Source organism: Schistocerca nitens, chromosome 1 (assembly GCF_023898315.1).
Source record: "Schistocerca nitens isolate TAMUIC-IGC-003100 chromosome 1, iqSchNite1.1, whole genome shotgun sequence".
NCBI classification, from domain to species: Eukaryota; Metazoa; Arthropoda; class Insecta; order Orthoptera; family Acrididae; genus Schistocerca; species Schistocerca nitens.
The window spans coordinates 280291048-280309364 of record NC_064614.1 but is presented as its reverse complement, the minus strand read 5'-3'; the positions used below and the strand labels follow the sequence as shown (position 1 = coordinate 280309364).

At 40.8% G+C, this 18317-nt stretch overlaps 1 protein-coding gene across 1 annotated transcript in view; it reads left to right on the top strand.

The window, feature by feature from the left end:
- The window catches only part of LOC126248157 (sodium leak channel NALCN), a 394425-nt gene that overhangs the window by 320999 nt on the left and 55109 nt on the right, over positions 1-18317 (top strand). The window lies entirely within an intron of this gene.

Below are 18317 nucleotides of genomic sequence, written 5' to 3'. Positions count from 1 at the left end.
TGAAACAATTAATCTGAGCAGAGTAATCCTGAAACAAAGTCCAGTAGTAGAACCAAGGTTATTGTAGGACAGAGCACAACAATATGATCACTGTGGTTCAGAAACGAAGTGAAGTGTGCAGATTTGGCCACAACCTAAGTAAGCCACCATAGTTCAGATGAGTGATAGAAAGCGTGTTGTGAGCATCTACGTGCGCACACATGTTGCAGACTCGCAACAGGGAAGCAGGTGCTGCTCCTGATGGCCATCTCCAGAATGAATGCCATGGGGTAGCTAACGAGTCGTGATGACTTAGCACAGTGTCACAAAAGACAAAACTGGTGCACTGCTGTGTAAGCGGCCACATGTAAAGTGCACGAATTTCGAGGGGTGAGTAGATAGGCAGCAGTAGCCCCTGGTGAAGGAGTCACTGCTCAAGATATGGATGCCTAGTAGTGTCAGCAATGCAGTAAAATATGAGTGTTAACACATTCCTCCTTCCTCAGGAGAGGCTTGTTGATGGCTGTAAAAGCTGTGAGACTCTTTATGTGCTGGTGGCCTTCCATGAACACGATGAACATGGCACTGTCATCTATCGGAGCCACCAGCAGCCCCATACTTGCAGGTTGCAGGCTGTAGGCTGTAGGGCCATAAGTGACCCAGGTGGAGGCAAGCCCTGTGAGGACACAAGCGTGGAGCTCAAAGTGGGATGCCTGCTGGGTCACTGGCAGTAGTGACACTTTCTGAGCACCTGGGACCCCCAAAACAACACAGAGTGGGCACCAGGATCCCCAAAGCACCACGGAGCGGGTAGATCACCAGTGCTGCCAGGAACGGTTCACGAGGCAGAGATCCAAGGTACTGTAGCACTGTGCGTGGTCGCTGGAAAGTATAAGGCAGCAACATGGGGCTGTTGGGTGGCAGCAGTCGGGCCCCTTCGAGCTGCTGAGCTGAGTCAATTGTCTCCCGCTGAGGCCTAGAACATGTTTGTAGGTATCTCTCTTCAGAAAATGCAGTCAGTGCCAGGTGAGGAGAAGAGGGGATACCTGGACAATTGTGACCGGAGGCGAGTAAAAATGGGAAAGAGAGAAATCATCTGCTGGGGAATGGTGTAGCAGCTGGAGCAATCGATGGCAGTGGCTGCCCGGCGGTGTGCAGGCAGAACTGGTTGAGATGGCAGGCAGCTTGCCTGTCCCTCAATTTCGGCATACACAACTTGCAACCCCATTGCTGCAGAATGACTGTCGGGACCCATCTGTTCCAATTACCAAAAGCAGGTGCCCAGACTAGGGTGTCTGGATGGAACTTCGGTGCCAGCAGTGCTGGCACCAGGTGTGGGGCTGGCATCAGTAGGTGAAAGTGCACAGCTGGTGTGTTTAGTCTGTGGAACATGTAGCTAAGGGCTTCCTGCTTCTGAGAACTGGAGTGTTGTGATGTCTCGTGTATAATTGTGTCTTTTGTTGTTGGTTTTCGGTATATGTCAAATATGTGTTGGTTGTTTTGAATCCTCATTGTGATGTCCAAGACATTTGTCTAATTTGCTGGTTCTCTATTGTAAAATGCATCTTATCATGAACAGTATTTATGTATGTGTGTAACTGGTCAATTTTATTGCTTGGTTCATGTATCAGGCACAAGATGTTGTCCATGTGTCTAATCCAGTATAGGATGTTGTACCTATTTGGCACTGTTTTGTTAAATATAGTCTGTTCTGTGTGGTTCATAAATATATTTGCTATGGTTCCAGGCACTGGGGATCCCATTGATAATCCTTCACTTTGTAAATATAGAATTCATTATTGAACTGAAAATAGTTCTGTTCTGTTGTCAGTTCTAGAAGCCTGACTATTCCTTTGATGTATTCATGTGTAAGTGTACTGTGTGTCTCAAGATTTTGTTCTATAATGTTTATTGTGTCAGTTATTGTTGTATTGGAATACATATTGTCTGGATCAAATGACAGGAGGATGGCTGTGTCTGGAATTTGTATGTCTTTCATGCGCCGAATCAATTTTGTGTTATTTCTTATAGTTATGTCCTCTTGTAGTTTGTAGTTTTCTGATAAAGAGGACAGAACTATAATAAATGCCACATAATTGATTGAGTACATAAAAGACACAAGTTACAGACACAGCCACCCTCCTGTCATTTGCTGTCGACAATATGTATTCCAATACACCAATAACTGAAACAATAAACATTATAGAACAAAATCCTAAGCATACAATACACTTGCACATAAATACATCAAAGGAACAGTCAGGCTTCTAGAGCTAGTAACAGAATGAAACTATTTTCAGTTCAATAATGAATTCTATTTACAAAGTGAAGGATTACCAATGGGATCCCAAGTGTCTGGAACCACAACAAATATATTTATGAACCACTTTGAACAGACTATATTTAACAAATTAGTTCCAAATAGGTACAACATCCTGTACTGGATTAAATATATGGACGACATCTTGTGCCTGATGGATGAACCAAGCAATAAAATTGACCAGTTATACACTGACATAAATTCTGTTCATGATAAGATACATTTTACAATAGAAAAAGGGCAAAATAGGCAGTTAAATTTCTTGAACATCACCATAAAGATCCAAAACAACCAACACACATTTGACATATACTGAAAACCAACGAAACAGACACAATTGTACATAAGACATCACAACACCCCAGTTCTTAAAAGTAGGCAGCACTTAGATACATGCTGCACAGACTAAACACTATGTACAGATAATTACAGAAAAGAAATGAATACGATAATACAAATAGCCACAAACAATGGATACAAAGATAATTTAGTAACAAAACTGAACAAGAAAATCAAAAAACACAAAAGAACAAACTCCCAGCTGTCATCAACACAAGGACAAAATCACACACAAACAAATACACAAAATACAAAAATAGGAACAACACAAAATTTGAAAGAAACAAAGTAAAAGATCGTACACAGTGACATACAATTATAAATAAACACACAGAATATCCAATGTTTTCAATAAACAAGGCATAAAAATAGCCCACCAAGCCAACAGCTCGATTCAGAAATACTTCCCCAAAACAATAGATAAAACTGATCTATTTCAGAAATCAGGAATATACCAACTAAATTGTAATACTTGTGATGGAACATACATAGGTCAAACCAGGAGGAAATTTGATACCAGAGACAAAGAATGTGTAAGAGCATGAATGTGTAGGACAAATCATTCAACTTTTGCAGAACACTTACAACAACACCAACATAAAATTAGAGCCAGAGACACACACAAATTAGTTTCACAGGTTGGCAACACTCACAACATGAATGAAAACAAATGAATAGACATCAAAATTGTTACAGTGTGGAATAAAAAAACAGTTTACCAAAGTGAAGTATAAATAATTCAGCACAAGAGCTCCTGCAGAATGACAAACACTGCCAACTGCAAATGTGAGTCAAGGTCTTTAGATGTCAACCACTGCTAGCAAGGAGGGAAGAAGCAGAACATGTAAAGAAACACCGTAAGTAACTTGCACACAAACCTTATAAACAAATTGCTGTTTTTAACCTAAAGCAACCAAAAATGTACAAATGTATGTATCCAATTTGCAGGGTAACCACAGAAGATGATTTACAAATAACAGTGATATGATATGCATGTGGTGTAATTCTTTTTAATTAAACTGCAATCAGCTCAAGGCAGATAACCAATAGTAACAGACTTGAAAATCAAGTTAAAACATCACAGGCTGGACTGTCATAGATGTATTTTAACATTTGAAATTTAAAGGCATGCACCAGGCACTCAACTTCACCATTAGAAAAGATGGGGCCCAAACATTTTGGATGTATTTGTCACATAGAAGTTCCCGAAGGTTTGCTGTAGAAACTGAGGACCATTGTCCATCACTAAATTCTGGGGAAGACCTTCAATGGAAAACGTTTTTCATAAGGCCATAATGGTGCTTTTCCATGTTGTAAACCTGAGACTTACTATACAGGGACAACATTAAAAAATCCGACAAACTGAAGGGATGGATTCCTGACTGGAAATAAAAGAAAGAAGTCATATGAACATATGTCCAGAAATGCATTATTGCCATGGTAGATGGCTCTGACGAATAACAGTTCCTCTGACCTCATGCTGCATGTTCCTTGTGTGTTACAGGCTGTGCAATTAATGCAGCATACTGTAAGCAGCAGAATGGTCCAGTATTCATGTCAGGAACAATCAGAGATGGTGTTTTTCATGTCGGAACAAGCCAAGATGGTGTTTGCGTACAGCCAAGCAGATGAAAATGGTTCAGAGGCAGCATGACTACACCAAAACAAGTACCTTCACAGACACTAACCACATCACACAACATTTCAAGCTGTTTTTGGGTGTTTGTGTGATCTTGGGTCCTTTCAGACAGACGAATGTGCAGTGAGGTGGTGGAGTGTGTATACACCAGATTTGGAGGACCAGGTTCTGCAGCATATGGAGACAAACCCTAGTACAAGCTCCAGACAAGTGGCCCACCAAAATGGTGTAAGCCAAAGTATGGTTATATGGATCCTGCATTGCAGCCACTACCACCTCTATCACACGAAATGCCTTGGAGGCCACTTCGAACATCTTTTGTGATGTGGATGCAATGCACCTCTGTATTGTGTTACAGGATGGTTTGTTGTCATTGCATGCATACCGTCTGTTTCTGGACGTACGTTCGTAGGACCTTTTTTTCCTCCATTTCCGGTCAGGAATCTGTCCCTGTGGTTTGTCGGTTTTATTACTGTTCACCCTGTATCAAGTAAGCAGGAGTATGCATTCATCACAGCAATCCAATGTGTTCTGAGAACAGGGCCAGCAAAATCCAAGCAGACCCTGTCTCATGACTGTGCAGTGCTACGCCATGGAAAGAAAGTGTTCTTATGAGCCGCTTGCTATTCTGCACATTTGTTACATGACTGGACCATCTGTATTATTTGTTGATTCCTGGCCAGTACAATGGTGTCATACCAGAATTTTTATCCTGTATACCCTTAGTGGTAGGAAAGTAGAAGCACAGAATGTCATTCTATAATGAGAGGGTACGATTATGTGCAGTGATGCATGTTACATAACCAATAAGATAACTCCATCAACCAAAAGCAACCACTCTTACAGCTGAAAATATTGATAAAGGGGATCTGCCCTCCGTTGCAGCAGCTGCTCTAGCCATCCCCACAGAAAGTTACAAAATATGTGTTGTAAGACGGGGTCTACACCCGTGGTTACCATGATGCGCTCACTTGTAGTGGGAAATGTGTCAACTGTGGACTGTGCTACTTCATTAAGGTAGAAACATAGAATCTCTTTTTTGCTGTGCAAAGGTTTGGGACCCATTGGCAGCCAGAGGAGGGCATCTGCATTTAAATGTCTATCCCTGGTACAAAAATTAATTTCATAATTGTATCAGCTGAAGAAAAGTGACCAGCACTGCAACCAGTGAGCCATTATATCAGGGAGCTGTAATGAGGGGCTGAACAGTGAAATGAGCAGCTTATGGTCTGTTGTCAGGTGAAATTTCAGCCAGTACCAAAATAATTAATGTTTTTTGAGTGCATATATAACAGCTAAAGCTCTTATTAAATTTGGGAATAATTCCTTTGAGCTGCCATCCAAGTTTTGAAGGCATGAGGTATTGACTGTTCAGTCCCTTCAGAATACCATGTTTCAGGACGGCCTCAATCCCATATTCTGAAGCATCAGCCATCACTAACAACTGTTTGGTAAGCTTAAAGGTAGCTGAGCACAGGACTAAGTGAAGGCAAGTTTTCAAAGTTCGAAATGCGGTCTCGCAGTCCTATGTCCAAGAAAATGGGTTACCCTTTATTTGTAATGCTTTTGGCATGAACTTACTGTATGAGGAAACCTTCCTGAGAAGAGATAACAGTTCCTTGACATTTTTCAGCCAAGGTAGTGCCGTGATGGCTTCGTGCAAAATTACGTGTCCCAGATATTAAACTGATGGCTGAGAGAATTGAGATTTGTTGAATTTACACCTGCTTAGTAGAGTGTGTGGAACAGCATACACAGATTTTCGAAATGCTCCTCTGTGGAAGTTCCAGTTACTTGATGTCATCAAGGTAATTTAGGTAGCATGATGTATTTTACATTAATTGCTCAAAAATCTTTGAAACACGGTGGGAGCAGTGACAATGTAGAACACTAAAGGAATGTTGACTACCAAGAGCTGTACACCTCTTCATCAAGCAGACGCTACAGGTAGGATTCAGCCAATTCTGTTTTCAAAAAATATCTCCCACCAGCTAGTTTGGCCTTTAATTCATTTGGACTGTGATAAAAAGTTTGTTGGGAGGGGAACTGCTGGCAGTGATCAAGTTCATATCAACAGACTGTTATTGCTACTGCCAAGAATGAATTGCGGGAAACTGACACACACGACTGCAATGTGTCCTGACTTATTACTTGTGACAAGTCTCCCAATGATGGGGGCAGTGTTACTGTGATTAATTCTTAAAACACACTGAGCAAGATGGAAGTAGAGAATGCCCAGACTGTTTACCTGCTGCAGCACGTACACAAGCTGGGATCTGTCTGTGGGCGGGCCATACCACCACTACTTTCACATTGTCCAAGTCTATCGATGCCTGGCACCTGCTATCCAGCTTGTCACCTGCAATGTTGGCCCACGTTTCTAGTTACTGGCCTGCCACATAGGAAATTTCAAAAGGCCTGTGTGAGAGTTAGAACTTGTTCAGGTGATCGGTCGTCAAACTGTATAGTGTGCTATCTACCTTCTTTATATGGGGCATAACAGATAATGGCATCACAATCTATTGTGTTGGTATGTGACTCCTTATGTTTGGAAGTGATGAAATGACACTTTTGACTAAGGCTGTACACGCCCTGTATGTCTGATTAGGGTGTTTTTTACTTCGATAAACTTCTATGCTATACACAATCCCATGCACATGCTGGTGGTGGTTCGTGGTTAGTAAATTGCACATTTCATCAATTTACAACTAAGAGGATTCAATCAACAGGGCTAATTTACATAAAAGTCTGTAAGTATAAGTAATTATCCGAACAAGAAGAGAGCTTCTATAGTGTCAGAATTCTTTACCTGGAAAGCTTCAAAGTATGGCCAGAGTCATTTTTCATATAATCCTGAGTCCTTTGCTGATTCCTTGTACAATGGGAACAGTGGCGGGGGGCTGGCTATGGATGCTGCTGGCATTCCACAGGTGCTGACAAAACCTTTCCCAACATGGTGGTGTTTTCTTGCTAAATTTGTTCCATCTGCAACTGGCACTTGTTCTGAACTGTGTAACTTAAGAGCACTGTTTACTAATGGCAGTGGTAATCATTGTCCGTTCCTGAATCTGTCAAATGCACTGTTCAAGCGAAGAAAAGAGCACACTAAGTTCCTTCGTCACTACTTTTGTAACAACTGATAAACACTGAAACAACCCAAAAACAGTTAACCACTGATTTATTGATACCACAAGGCAATGACTGGCAAAACAATTAATCTGGAGAGGGTTATCCCAAAACAAAGTCCAGTAGTAGACTGAAAGTAGTTGTAGCACAGAGTACAAGAATATGATTGCTATGGTGCAGCAAATGAAGTGAAGCAGGAAGCTTGGGCCATGGCCTAAGTAAGCTGCCATAGCTCAAATGGGTGCTGGAAGGCATGCTGTAAGCATCGGCACATGCATCTTTGTCGCAGACTCATGATCGGGAAGCAGGTGCTGTTCCTGGCTCTGGGATGAACACCATGGGGTAGTGAACAAGTCTTGATGACATAGCATGGTGTTGTGAAAGGCAGAAATGGTGTAATGCTGTATGAGTGGCCACATGTAAACCACATGTACTTCGAGTGGCAGCCAGACAGGTGGCAGTAGCCTCTGTTGGAGGAATCACTGCTGGAGATGGAGACACCTAGTAGTGTCAGCAACATGGTAACCTGTAGGTGTTACCTCAGTTGAATTACAACTGTTGACTAACTCTAGTTATTTGTAAAGGCTGCCATTAAAGAAGTTAAGGATACTTCTGGATTTAATTCTGTAGATTGACAATGTTGTGAACCACACTACTGCATTGGTTGTCACTGGATGCTTTGTTGTGCTCTACAATTTTTGCTGTTTTAGTGGGCTAAAAATGCAAGGCTGTAGGAGCATATACAGGGTAATTGTAATTAAAGTTAAACTTTCAAACCACTGTAGAAATTACACCAATGGTCAGAATGATGTCAAATTGCAATGGAATATTATCGGAGAAGGGGGAAAACGTCTGGCAGGAGAAAAATAGTTACAGAATGTAACAATAGATGTTGCTGTAAGGATCATAATTTAATAGTGGTTGACTACAAATGAATCATACAGCAACGCCTAAGGCATATGTTTGGTGTTAAACACACTATACTACTCAGTGTGCATGGGTGTACAGGTAGATACTGTTAGTTATGTGAACCGATCCACCATGGCAAGGTCATATCACATCAGATGGGAAAAATCGGTTTTTAATTGTACTGAGGCCAAAAACCGCATAAAAAGCATCAATCACATCAGTTTTTAATTGTCTTGAGGCCAAAAACTGCATAAAAAGCATCAATCAAAATCAAATTGGGTTATTAATTTCTGTGTGACTAGTGCAAAACATTTTCAGTATGGTGTCCACCATTTTCTGCAGCAAGCTGAAATTGGGAAACAGCATGTACCACAACTGATCGAAGTGTTTCCGGGGTCACATTCAGAATGTGTGTGCAACATGTGCCTTTAATGCAGCTAAGTTTGCAATCAGAACACTGAACACAACATCTTCCAGATAGCCCCACAGCCAGAAGTCACATGGATTAAGATCAGGTGATAGGGTCGGACAAGCTGTAGGCAAATGGCGGCTGATAATTCTAGCATTTCCAAAATGGCGCTTCAGCAGCAGCTTAATTGGATTTGCAATGTGTGGAGGTGCACCATCTTGCATAAATATGATCCCATCCAAACATCCACACTGTTGGAGAGCTGAAATGACATGGTTGTGCAAAAGACACTCATAGCACTTACCAGAGTCGGTACAGGTAACAGGACTGGAAGCACCTGTGTCTTCAAAAAAATATGACCCTATGATAAATGATGACGTAAACCTGCACCACACAGTGACCTTTTCAGGATGAAGTGGTACTGGTTGATTTGCACGTGGATTTTCCATTGCCCACATTCGACAATTCTGTGTATTAACGTATCATGTCACATGGAAATGGGCTCCGTGTGTCCACAAAATCTTCTACGGCCAATCATTGTCCACTTCCAAATTAGCAAGAAATTCTAAATCGGAGGTCTCTCTTGCTGGCAGGTCAACAGGAAGAACTCATGCACATGGGTAATTTTGAATGGATAGCGAAGAAGGATGTTTCGTAGGATTTTACGCACCTTGCTCACGGGTATGTCCAATGTTTAGGCAATTCTCCATGCACTACATGTTTGCATACCAACACTCGTCTGCTCCTGCATTGCTGTGGCCACTGCTTCTAATGACATCGAATCAGTTCATTTCCTCCCTCTACCAGGTTGCACACCAAAAGAATCTGCTTTTTCAAATTTCTGAATCATTTTCTCCAGACCCAAGGCAGTCATCGGACCAACGCCATTTTTCAAATCCTTCAACGACCAGAACTTCTGCAGAGTGACATGTGCACAGTCATCATTCTTGTAACACAGCTTTACAAGCTGAGTGTGATCCTGCATTGAGAAAGTCATGGCGAATGTCGCAGATACGAAAGGAGGAAAAGCCGTGTACCTGGCATCTTCATACTAACTTCAGTGGGTCATGCGCATGACAGGTGTTTTCAGTTACGTATTCTGACACATACAGTGCCATCTATTGATCACTTTTCACACAACTTTTTTTTTCTTCTGCCGTATGTTTTCCCCCTTCTCCGATAATATTCCATTGCAATTTGACGTCATTTTGACTAGTGGTGTTATTTCTATAGCATTTTGGAAATTTAACTTTAATTATAATCACCCTATATATCTAGGAGAAAGATAGATACCACCTATAGGAAAATTAAATAGGTCTTTGCAGAAAAAGGAAGTAGATGTGTGAATATCAAGAACACAGATGGAAAACCAATACTAAGCAAGAAAGGGCAACCACAAAGGTGAAAGAAGCATTTGGAGGGGCAGTGTAAGGGAAATGAACTTGAAAGCAGGGAAGAAGATGAGGAGGGAGATATGATACTACGAGAAGAATTTGATAGATCTGGATCAGAATTTGTAGATCTAGGTGTCCTCTACAGGGTGCACAAGGACAAGGGAGCACTGAGGGTGTTGTACCGATTCCCCTAACCAACAAATTTGAGGTAATGTCTTTCAATGAAACTGAAAACTGAGCCAGTGGGATTCACTTCACCTGATTTGGGGAAACTTGTATTGCCCAGAATCAGGAGACCTACACAAAAGGGTAGGGGCCTGTTAATAGTCGGCAATTCAAACATAAGGTGAGTGATGGTACCCGTTATGGAAATGTCAACAAGGAAAAGGAAATAGCACCAGGTACACTCAGTGTGTATGCCTGGGGCCCTCATTCAACATGTTGAAGAGGCTATTTCAGAGCAGCCACTGAGGGAACAGTGTGCAACCAACAGCAGATTGTGGTGCACATTGGAGCAAATGATACCTGTCATCTGTGCTCAAGATCATTCTTGGGTCATTCCAGTGACTGGCAGAAAAGGTTGAGAAGACCAGTCTTGCACATTGAGTTTCAAGAAAGCTTGTAATTTCCAGCATTGTCTCCAGAATTGATTGTGGCCCTTTGGTTCTGAATTGTGTGGAAGTGCTGAACCAGAGACTTTGAAGGTTCTGTGACAAGTTAGGATGCAACTTCCTGGACTTGTGCCATAGATTTGAGAATTGTACAGTCCCTCTAAATAGGTCAGAAGCTGCTACTCAGACAGCTGACTGTGTGTATGGTGCACACAAGGGTATTTTAGTTTAGGTGACTCTCCATCCAATCCATATAATGGTAGCAATATGACCAGAAGTATCAGTGTAAGATCAAAAGAAATGCCTCCCACAGGTGAAAGCATTAAAATTCTAATGGTAGACTGCTGAAGTATTCACAACAAAGTTCCAGAATTTGAAGCAATCATGAAAAGCAGTGAAACTCACATAATACCAGATACAGAAAGCTGTTTGAAACCTGAACTTGATAACAGTGGGATTTTGGGGGGAAATTTAAGTGTATATCGAAAGGATAGGAAAATGGGAAATGGAGGTGGTGTATTTGCCACAGTAGACAAGAAACTCAGATCCACTGATACAGAAATTGAAGCTGCATGTGAGACAGTTTGGGCAAGACTCAGTATCAGTGACGGGCATAAAATGATAATTGGATCCTTCTGTCACCCACCCAGACTCATCTGCTGATGTAAATGAAAACTTTAGAGAAAACCTCAGTTCACTTGTACGTAAGTTCCTTAATCATACTGTACTCATTAGTGGAAGCTTTAATCATCCAACAATTAATTGAGAAAATTACAGTTTTATTAATGGTGGGCATGATAAGACACCCTGTGAAACGTTACTAAATTTCTTCTCTGAAAACTACCTAGAACATATAGTTAGTAACCCCACTCATATATTGGATATAATGGCAACAAACGGACCTGACCTCTTTGAGGATGTCCACATCAAAACTAGTGTCAGTGATCAAGATACAGTTGTGCCAACAATTATTACAAAAGTACAATGGACAACTAAAACAACCAAAAAGATATATATGTTCAGTAAAGTAGATAAAAAATCCATAGTGTCATATCTCAATGAGGAACTTGAAACTTCCAGCACAGGGCAGGAGCATGTAGAGGAACTCTGGCTCAAGTTTAAAAGAATATTTGACCGTGGTTAGATATGTACCCAATAAAACAGTTCATAAAGGGCCGGGGGGGGGGAACCTCAATGGTATACAGTCACTGTAAGGAAACTTCTAAAGAAACAGAGATTACTGCATAATAGGTGTAAAACAAAGGGTTCGGTTATAGATAGAGGGACGCTGAATGAAACACCTTTGGCTGTCATGATGCCTTCAATGACCGCCATAGCAAATATTGTCAAATAATATTTAACAGAACCCAAAGAAATTCTGGTTGCATATAAAGGCTGTTAGTGGCACTGAAGTTAGTGTCCAGTCCCTAGCGAATGATACAGGAACTGAAATTGAGGGTAGCAAGTGTTCCTTTACAAAGGAAGACCCAGGACAATTGCCCCAGTTTAACCCTTGTATCACGGAAAAGGTGAATGAAGTAAGTATAGTGTCAGTGGTGTTGAGAAACAGCTGATCAGATTATACATGGAATTTGTGGCTGAGTTAGCCCCTCTTCTAACTATAATCTATCGTAGGTCCCTCGAACAAACATTTGTACCCAGTTCTTGGAAAACCCATGTACTAGGAGGGTAGAAGTGATCCACAAAACTACCACCCAATATCCTTGATAATGATTTCTGGTGTAATCTTATAACATATTTTGAGCTCAAACATAATGAGGTATCTTGAAAAGAATGATGTCCGCAATGCCAACCAGCATGTATTTCGAAAACATCGATCATGTGAAACCCAACTCTCACTTTTCTCACATGACTTACTTAAAGCTATGGATCAAGACAGTATTTCTTGATTTCTGAAAAGCATTTGACTCAGCACAACACCTATGCCAATCATCAAAAGTATGATCATATGGAGTAATAAGTGAAATCTGTGACTGGATTGCGGACTGATCTTGGGTGGAGAGTTATTCTCAGATCTAGAACAAACTTCCGGGTGTGCCCCAGGGAAGAGTGTTGGGACCATTGCTGCTCATGTTGTATATTAATGACCTTGCAGGCAATAATAATAGTAAAATCTGGCTTTTTGCAGATGGTGTAGCCATCTATAATGAAGTACTGTCTGAAAGAAACTGCTTAAATATTCAGTCACCTCCTGATAAGATTTCAGAGTGGTGCAGAGATTGGCAGTTTACTCTAAATGTTCAGAAAAATAAAATTTTGCACTTCACTAAATGGAAAAAAAATCTACCATCTTATGATTATAATATCAATGAGTCACTGTTGGAATCAGCCAACTCATACAAATATGTGGTCGTAACACTTTGTAGGGATATGAAATGGAATGATCACAAAAGTTCAGTCATGGGTAAAACAGGTGGTGACTTCGGTTTATTGGTAGAATACTGGGGAAGTACAATCAGTCTACAAAGGAGATTGATTACAAATCACTCCTGTGACCAATTCTAGAATATTGCTCAAATGTGTGGGACCAGTACCAGATAGGACTAACAGAGGGTATTGAACATATACAGTAAAGGACAGCATGAATGGTCATAGGTTTGTTTAATGTGTGGGAGAATGCACAGAGCTACTGAAGGAACTGAACTGGAAGACTCTTGAAGATAGGTGTAAACTATCCTGAGAAAGTCTATTAACAGAGTTTGTTGAACCATTACAGTATATTGATAATTTTTACTTATGGACCGTCTGACAGCAACTGAATAAAACACAATTTTAGTGCCATACGCGTTTCGCCTTTTATTTTCAAAAAGGCATCATCAGTGGCAGGTTGCGTGGACAATTTCTTACATATTATGCTCCTGTTGCATTTTTGGTGTTGTTCTTCTTCTTATGAATGCCAATTTGCAGTTTTTTCCACATTCGACAGCACTATGCACTGAACGCTTGTTTTAATGCATTAATGTATAGCTATACTTGTATCATCAGCAAAAAGTACCAGCTTTGCATCTTTGTGAATATAGAATGGCAAGTCATTAATATATATTAAGAACAGCAGAGGACCCAAGACCGAACCTTGCGGCACCCCATTCTTGATTGTTCCCCAGTTTGAGAAATCACCAATTTTTTGCATGTTATGTGAACTGTTTATTTCAACTTTCTGCACTCTTCCAGTTAGGTATGATTTAAACCATTTGAGCACTGTCCCATTCATACCACAGTACTTGAGCTTATCTAGAAGTATTCCGTGATTTACACAATCAAAAGCCTTTGATCGATCACAAAAACTCCCAACGGGTGACTTTCGGTTACTCAGAGGATTTAATATTTCATTAGTGAAAGTATATATAGCATTTTCCATTGAAAAATCCTTCTGGACACTAAACTGACATTTTGTTAAAACTTTATTTTTACAAAGGTGTGAAGCTACTCTACAATACATTACTTTTTCAAGAATTTTGGATAAGGCAGTCAGAAGAGAGATTGGGCAGTAGTTGTTGACATCAGACATATCCCCTTTTTTATGCAGTGGTTTAACAATGGCATACTTCAGTCTATCTGGGAAAATACCCTGTGTCAGAGAGCTATTACATATGTGGCTAAGAATCCCACTTATTTCTTGGGAACAAGCTTTTATTATCCTGCTGGAAATGCCATCAATTCCATGTGAGCTTTTATTCTTGAGAGAGTTTATTATCTTCCTAATTTCAGAAGGAGAGGTGGGTGGAATTTCAATTGTATCAAATGGTGTGGGTAAGGCCTCTTCCATTAACTGCCTTGCTTCTTCTAATGAACATTTAGATCCTATTTTCTCTGCAACATTTAAAAAATGATTATTCAAAATATTTTTGACTTCCGGCTTGTTGTTTATCAAGTTTCCATTCGCTTTGATGGTGATGCTGTCATCCTGTACTCTTGGTTGCCCTGTCCCCCTTGTAATAATATTCCAAATTGTTTTGATTTTGTTATCAGAGGTATTAATCTCAGACATGATGCACATGCTTCTGGACTTTTTAATAACCTTTCTTAATGTAGCACAATAGTTTTTATAATATTTGGCTGTTTCTAGGTCATTACTCTTTCTTGTTGTTAGGTACAGTTCCCTTTTGTGGTTACAAGATATTTTTATTCCTTTAGTAAGCCAAGGTTTTTTGCATGGTTTCTTATAATTAGATTTAACTACTTTCTTGGGAAACAGCTTTCAAATTCTCTTACAAGTGTATCATGAAATAAGTTATATTTTAAATTAGCATCAGGTTCCTTGTACATCTCATACCAGTCTAACTGCTTAAGATTTTGTCTGAAATTTCTAATTGTTGAGTCATTAATTGAATGCACAACTTTGGAGGGTTGTTTTGAATTACTGAATGAAGCTATGTCATATACTGTAACTAGCTGAGCATCATGATCAGAAAGGCCATTCTCAACAGGACAAGAATTTATGTTTTTAAACCTATCTTGGTCTATAAAAGTGTCATCTATCAATGTGCTGCTGTTCTTTACTGCCCGAGTAGGAAAATTAATGACAGATGTCAAATTGAAAGAACCGAGCAAGACTTCCAGGTCATTCTTCCTATTACACTCTTTCAGTGAATCAACATTGAAGTCCCCACAAATAATAATTTGCTTTCTCCTATCTGACAGATAGCACAACAAGGCATCCAAGTTTTCCCAGAATAAATTAAAGTTTCCTGAAGGGGACCTATAGGGTGTTTCAAAAATGACCGGTATATTTGAAACGGCAATAAAAACTAAACGAGCAGTGATAGAAATACACCGTTTGTTGCAATATGCTTGGGACAACAGTACATTTTCAGGCGGACAAACTTTCGAAATTACAGTAGTTACAATTTTCAACAACAGATGGCGCTGCAAGTGATGTGAAAGATATAGAAGACAACGCAGTCTGTGGGTGCGCCATTCTGTACGTCGTCTTTCTGCTGTAAGCGTGTGCTGTTCACAACGTGCAAGTGTGCTGTAGACAACATGGTTTATTCCTTAGAACAGAGGATTTTTCTGGTGTTGGAATTCCACCGCCTAGAACACAGTGTTGTTGCAACAAGACGAAGTTTTCAATGGAGGTTTAATGTAAACAAAGGACCGAAAAGTGATACAATAAAGGATCTGTTTGAAAAATTTCAACAGACTGGGAACGTGATGGATGAACATGCTGGAAAGGTAGGGCGACCGCGTACGGCAACCACAGAGGGCAACGCGCAGCTAGTGCAGCAGGTGATCCAACAGTGGCCTCGGGTTTCCGTTCGCCGTGTTGCAGCTGCGGTCCAAATGACGCCAACGTCCACGTATCGTCTCATGCGCCAGAGTTTACACCTCTATCCATACAAAATTCAAACGCGGCAACCCCTCAGCGCCGCTACCATTGCTGCACGAGAGACATTCGCTAACGATATAGTGCACAGGATTGATGACGGCGATATGCATGTGGGCAGCATTTGGTTTACTGACAAAGCTTATTTTTACCTGGACGGCTTCGTCAATAAACAGAACTGGTGCATATGGGGAACCGAAAAGCCCCATGTTGCAGTCCCATCATCCCTGCATCCTCAAAAAGTACTGGTCTGGGCCGCCATTTCTTCCAAAGGAATCATTGGCCCATTTTTCAGATCCGAAACGATTACTGCATCACGCTATCTGGACATTCTTCGTGAATTTGTGGTGGTACAAACTGCCTTAGACGACACTGCGAACACCTCGTGGTTTATGCAAGATGGTGCCCGGCCACATCGCACGGCCGACGTCTTTAATTTCCTGAATGAATATTTCGATGATCGTGTGATTGCTTTGGGCTGTCCGAAACATACAGGAGGCGGCGTGGATTGGCCTCCCTATTCGCCAGACATGAACCCCTGTGACTTCTTTCTGTGGGGACACATGAAAGACCAGGTGTACCGCCAGAATCCAGAAACAATTGAACAGCTGAAGCAGTACATCTCATCTGCATGTGAAGCCATTCCGCCAGACACGTTGTCAAAGGTTTCGGGTAATTTCATTCAGAGACTACGCCATATTATTGCTACGCATGGTGGATATGTGGAAAATATCGTACTATAGAGTTTCCCAGACCGCAGCGCCATCTGTTGTTGAAAATTGTAACTACTGTAATTTCAAAAGTTTGTCTGCCTGAAAATGTACTGTTGTCCCAAGCATATTGCAACAAACAGTGTATTTCTATCGCTGCTCGTTTAGTTTTTATTGCCGTTTCAAATATACCGGTCATTTTTGAAACACCCTGTATATACTGTTACAATTATAAAAGAGCCCTCCTTCAGTTTAAGTTGACAGGCACATGCTTCTATATGTTGCTCTAGACAAAACTTTTTTGTATCTAAGCTTTCTACACAGTGATAACTTTTGACATATATGGCAACTCCTCCTCCCACCTTATTCTCTCTACTCATATGTGCAGCTAGTTTATAACCACTGATATTTACCTTTTCCATATCAGACACAATGTGATGCTCAGACAGGCATATTATATCTATTACATTATCAGATTCAATTTCATCCAAACAAACCAGGAGCTCATTTACTTTATTCTTCAATCCCGGAATATTTTGGTGAAAAATGGTAACATTATTTTTTACTTTACTTTTGTGAGAATCTACTTTTTTCTTTAATCCACCAATATTTTGGTTAAATATGGTAACATTATTATTTACTTTCCTGTTGTGAGAATTTAGTGAGTTTTGGACCTCTTTAGCACCTGCCTGCCTGAACTTCTCATTGGACACTGATATTAGTCAAAAAAAGAAGTACATCCATGAGTACTAGTGTCCACCCTTACGGATTTCACTAACAACCCTGCCAGTTTACCCTTCCCCTTCCTATTGAGATCCCCCCTATCAATAGCCTCGACAGGAACCAATCGAATGTCTGACAGAGCGGCCGCCCTACGCAACTGATCCAACTCCACATTTACCCTCCTGACAGAGCGGTTCAACTGGGGCTGATCGTGTCACACGAAAGCAGGCACCAGCCCAACTTTGGTATGGGTCGTTGCCGAGGCTATTTTCACCAGGTCACACTCAATACTGTAGCCCTGATCCCTATCAATACTGTTTCCCACTCCAACCACTATCATCACATGATCCTGCTTTGTGAATCCCTTGCACAAGGAACCTATATCCTCTACCACCTGGCTAAGACTTGCACTTGGCTTGACAAAGTTTGTGACCTGGTACCTGTAACCTAATTTTTCCTGCAAAATGTGGCCCACACCTCTTCCATGGCTGCTATCTAGCAACAGAACTTTCCTCTTACTTTCTACTTTTTTTTGAAACAGTTGGTTTCCTAGTGAGATTCTGTTGCCTCATAACTACATCTACTTCTACTGGAACCTCTTCCTTACTTAACTGTGGCAGCAAGGCAAATCTATTGGTTGTGCCAATTGGGAAACTGTCAGACACTGTCCCCTTTCTGTGGCCCCTGTTCCCAGCTACCACTTCCCTCTTTATTCTGGTACTTACGTTTTCTTTAATGTGAGTAGAAATCTATGTTTTACAATTATATTTGAGACTGTTCCATTTGACATTTTCCTAAAATAGTTATTGAT